Genomic DNA, 6,000 nt, shown 5'->3' on the forward strand with positions numbered 1-6,000 from the left:
ACACTGTCAGACCTACCTAACACCATGCCCCACACATTGTCTGGGATGCAGCTACAGGGGTAAGCTGGACGACATCCCAGTCTACAGCCATGACTGGACAGTCATGAGATGTAGGTTAACACATGCAGCTCATCAACTCAACCAACACATACCCTTACCAGAACACAGTAATAACACACACACTACCAGAAATCACACACATTCACAGACGCGTCTAAGTATCTAGCCAAACAAGTGACTCCCCAAGCAGGAAGAGACAGACACCGATATACACAAACTGTATGACATAGTTTGCATAATTGTGCCACACCTCTGAACACATGACTGGAAACATGCCCAACAGTACTCATTTGTGAGTACAAACTCTAGCACTATGTTACACACCGACCTATACAAGGGCATACTGACAGCTGCCTGTCTGACATGATTAGCCACATACTCATACACTCAGACCACCTATGGATCTATACACATGGCTCTGGCATATTCCATGTTGTTGTGCAGGACCTGTGATGCAGTAGCCTGGCAGCATGGAAACACATGTAGGAACTGTCAGGTCTTGTAGGCCATGCAGGTATGTCCCAAGGCCTGGGTAGCATTCTGCCACTGGCCAGAATGATACTGCAGTACAGGGACAAAAGGATTGTATTTCACAATTGTGTAGTTTAGTGGTGCATGTCACAGGGTATCCAGTATCTGTCATCTTGGAATAACATGGTTGACAGACCATGATGCTTTGCCAGACAGGGCCTGCACCTGTCACCCCTGGGAATCTGGATACAGCCTAGGGCTCATGCTTCCCCTATAGTGCCTTCATCATGCACGGTTCAGGTGGGGGTCTACTGCAGTTACAGGGACAGCCAAGCAATACACTGCGAGTCTCGCTACACAATGATACATGTCAGAAACACTATACGGGCACACATATGTCAGTCCCTAACATGCAGAACATATCTGTGCAGTGGCTGAGACATGTTTCAATGCTCCGGAAAGCACATCTGCATGACCATGTTATAACACATACCTCACCTCTTGCCCATATCCTTTACTGGAACAGGATAATGGGGTAACCAGGAGGTAACGGAGAACCAGGACTGAAGGATATGTACACCCCCACGCTAATTGCACTTGCATAACATCAGATGCATTATGCTGAGCAACTACCTTTGTGCCACAGTGGAATTCAACATGCACCTTGAGACAGATCACCCACCAGGCTGCGGACTTCCCAACTGCCATAATGTGCTGTAATGGGGAAGAATAGGTCTGACACAGAACCTTACTACTGACTACTCTCAACTATTCCATTATGAACTGTGAAGACTTTTCATGTACCAACACCTGCGGTCAGTGCATGTGGGATTCCAACGACCCCACTGACCTGTATCACAGTAGTCACACAAACAGGGCTAACAGTATGCTACACATAGTTAGTCTCCAATGCCAATGTTATGTTCCCTAAGAGCAGAGTGGTGAGTGCCATGGCACCCATGCAGATGGACAATGCATGTGCAAATGCTGAATACTACACAAATGAACCTTAAGCAATCACATATGTGCAATGACTGTGCCACTGAAACAGAACCATGAGTCAGCCCAACACAAACAAGTAGGCAAACTGGGGGTACCATGCTTTAAAATGTACCACAGAAGGTAGTAACTGTTGCAAGAGTGAACACACATGAGTGTAGGTGATCCCTGGTCAGCCTCAGTAAGATGCAGATACACTATATGAAACCATGCAAAGCTACCGTGAAACCAATCAGCCACATATTATGAGGCCAAGCACAGAGCATTCCATAGCTGTGTCGTTAATCATAATGGCAACAACAAGACTTGCTGTGCTGAAAAGCACTATGGCATGGGAAGTACTGCACCTACAGAAATAGCACCTGCTCATCCTGATAGGGTCTCAGAGAACCTAAACCCACTCCCACCTCCCCACCCCCAACAGGTACACTTAGTAATATATCCATGTACACTACAGGGCCCCTGTACTAATGACTATGCAGGTACAGGCTGCACTCTCTAATGCCATACATACAGCTTTCATGGGACCTGTCACCATCCCAGGGTGTATCCTACACAAATGTAAGAACATTCAGCTATCCACATACTCATTATGTTCAATCATAGCTCCATGTCAGGCTGTGTACACACTGAATGGTGCACAGCAACAGTTATCACACCCCACAAAGGGGGAGACACCATTGATAATGGAACATAGTGCACAACTACCCTGCTGAGTCTGGTCTGTATGGCCATGAACCATGGTCAATGTAATTGATGTACTCGGTACAGATGTAGATGACAGTAGGGTTGATTCACAGTGCATATCATGACCTTGCCAGGTCATAGGACACCATCACCCATACTGTGTTCCAGTTACACTCAGTAAACTAGGTGTATATACCTATGTCACAGGAGTGGTTGGCAACTGGACTGCTGGCAGAACTCACACAGAACCCACACTACAGAAGGTGTCCGATGAATACACGCACATCAAACCAGTGCCAGCCACAGTAATACAGTGGTCATTCCTGGTACGCCCCCTCTTTGGTATCTATACCACATAGACTAACACAGAAGGCATCAGCCTATTGATGTCTGCAAATGACTATGAACTAGGAGCAATAGTCAACTCATTGTGTGCTGCGTTCAACATACAGAAGGGCCTTAGTGTGTCAGATGTGTGGTGTGTGATGTATGGCCACATTCTGACAGCTAAGTATTGCATTGTCATCCCCTATGTTACGAACCCTGTACCCATTAACTACCACCTTGGCAGCGGTCAACATAATGGCAACTGTGTGTATGAGATGCAGCTGGACAGTACTTCCCTTTGATAGTTACGTCACCACAAAAGACAGGTAGTCGTATGTGGCACCCCTAATCATGACAGGGTGCCAACCAGGAATATAAAGATAACTGCTCAGCCATACTTAGCACCCATGTGGCCCATAATAGATCACATATTTCCTTTAAGGGTTATTGCCCATGTGTAGATGGCTTACACTACCCTTCAGAATCCCTAGCTGCACTATGTAGCATGCAACCTACTCTGAATAAAGTCATGTCCAACCCAGAGGTGTTGGACATGCTACACTTAACACATCCTGATCCCAAATAAACACATATGTCATGGACATCCACCTTTCTAGTACAAGGATCACAACATGCCTGACAGATCCCTGTCCCATACACTTAACATACTCTTACCATACTATGCATCCCTGTCCAGCGAAGCTGCACATAGCCCCTCTCTGTGACATGGTATGATGACCGCATGCCAAATATATCAGTAACCATGTGTATCAGTTCTGTGACACTGCTTGAACTGGTCACTAAATATTACCTGTCTGTTGCCTACAGCTAGGTAACCTATCTGCCTAGGCTCATAAATGGCCCAGGGCATATAGCCTACCACATCACTATGACCATACATGCCATAGTTGATATCCAATGCTGCAAATACCATCAGGCTAGCTATTGTCCCATGTGTTACACATGCACAACACAGGCAATACATGGCAGGATGCTACACAGCTGTACAGTGCCATGTAGATGTATATGGCAAAACACATACATGCTTGCAAGTCTGTAGGGTCACAGGTCATGTCCCTAATGGCTATGTATGACTATATATGTGGCATATACACAGCATTAAGGTCAACTGCATTAATGTGAACACATCCAGGCATGTGCTGATAGGTAAAGACACCACTACAGGCAAACAGACATGCCCACGTCAAGACAACATCCACATGGTGTATGAGCAATGTCATCACATGACACACACACACATATATGGTGATAATGTCACATCACCAGTAGGTGTCAAATGTGTGTGACTTATACATGCCAGTGGTGTTAGTGTCATGTAGATCTACAAAGATGCATTTGTAAATTAATAAATGTGATACACATGTATGTTCGGCTGTACTGCTGTACTACTGTTGTACTTCTCTGTGAGTTACTGTGACCTGTCTCCATTGTTATGTCTTCCAGGTATGCCCCGTAGCCGACTGCCACCATACAGCCATTTGGAGGATGAGGTCCTCATCCCATACCTCCTCGACAACTACACGATGCTCTTCAGCCATGTGCCACAGGATGCACAGCAGTGGGATGCCCTGTGGGAGGAACTCTGCAGGAAGGTAAATGATGTTGGCAGTCACAATCGCACCCATCAGCAGGTGCACCGACACTGCACTGACCAGATAAGACAGGCGAAACAGCGTGCAAATGCAATCAGCAGGGAACAATTTTATTTATTTATTTTACATTTGTTGACCGGGCTAGTCCAGCTGGATTAATGTCCATTTTCAGTGGAGGCCCGGGGAGAAAAGCTCCAGAGGTTAAAAACAGTATTGGAAATACATAACAAGACATAGTACAAATGTATTATACAAAGGGAAAAAATGTAAGTACAAATATTATAGATCTTAACTAATCAGAATCATCCTAGGTCAGAAAGAAGTTAGGTTAGAGGTTAGCAACTAGCAAAACAATATAATAAGGTATCAAATCATAAACACAAAAAATTCTTGTTTTTTTTTTTTTTTTTTTTGTAATGAGTTAAGTAATATTTACAATGAAAAGGGATAATATCTCAGTTGAAGTAGAATATGAAATCCAAGTGGATAAGAAAAGATTATGACAAAGTTAAGGGGGCCAACAGGCTAGTCTGGGTTGGTACAAGAGCAAAGCCAGAATTTATTAAGATGTATTAAAAGTTGTTTCTTAAATAGTGGGAGAGTAGGCAAAGAGGACAGATCAGATGGAAGTTTATTCCATGATCAGATGGAAGATTATTCCATATACAAGGTGGAACAGGTTGGGGGCCACTCACCCAGCCCCCACTCACATGTACCGAGGAGCTACTGGCCAACCTGGGGAAATCTGCAGACCTCCATCCATAAGCGTTAGCTGGTATTGTGGAGGTGGGTGTCTCTCAACCACCATGCCTGGAGTTGCCTGGTAAGTCACTGCTGCACATAAAACAACCATATATGACATAGTTGCATGTGTTACTGTACAATATGTAATGCAACATCATATGCAAGGCATGTATGCACACATGCCACATACTATAGTCTGCTACTCTATGTATGCACAGATATGCATACTCCATAGTATAGTGTATTGTACTGGCTTATGTGCTAACACAGACATTGCACCCTGTAGCTACCACACAAGTGTGGATAATGATCTTACTGCTGTGACACCCCTGTTTAGGTACCTCTTGTGTTTTGCAGTGACAGCAGCCTGTGTCAGGTGAGATTGTTATTATTTACCAGGCTTGATAATGCACGGAACATATTAATTGCATGCTATCTGCCATAACGCACGTACACATAATGTATGGTGGTCCTGGTAATGGACACTGGTCAGACATGCAGTGCATCACACTGTTTATCTATGTGAAACAATTCTAGACTATATGAAACACCTACACTAAACCTTCCAAACCGTCATTGCCAGATGTGTGGACAACAGTGAAGACAATGGTGGAGGTGTGTTCCACTGTAGGGACAGGTACTACATATCAGCATTACACATGTTGGGAATACAAACAGTACTGTACAGAGAGCATATGTGTGCACACACACTAAATATGTTGGAGCTGGAGTATGCCTGGCCCACAGGATACACCCTTGTGGTGTATACCCTTGCTATGAATGTCACACAGTGTCATGTGCTATCAGACATGTCCATGACATGTAGTGGGCTGACTGCAGCACTGCTCAACTATCCTGCAAAACATGTCTCACATCCCATACATACCACCCTTTGTCTGCATAACCCTGTCCTCAGTGGAGCATATGACATCTATGGGTGTATGTCATATGGGATAACACTGACATGTGAAATAAGATGGCCATCACAACCATTGGACTGCACATGTGTACACATGGCCATGGAGGATGGCCAGAGACATGAAGCAAAGCACACAGTAGAAGTGATGTACATGTGTGTACACCCTGTTGTACATTGGCT

This window comes from Protopterus annectens, chromosome 1.part1, assembly GCF_019279795.1.
Source record: "Protopterus annectens isolate FY-2018-M chromosome 1.part1, PAN1.0, whole genome shotgun sequence".
Taxonomy (NCBI): Eukaryota; Metazoa; Chordata; order Ceratodontiformes; family Protopteridae; genus Protopterus; species Protopterus annectens.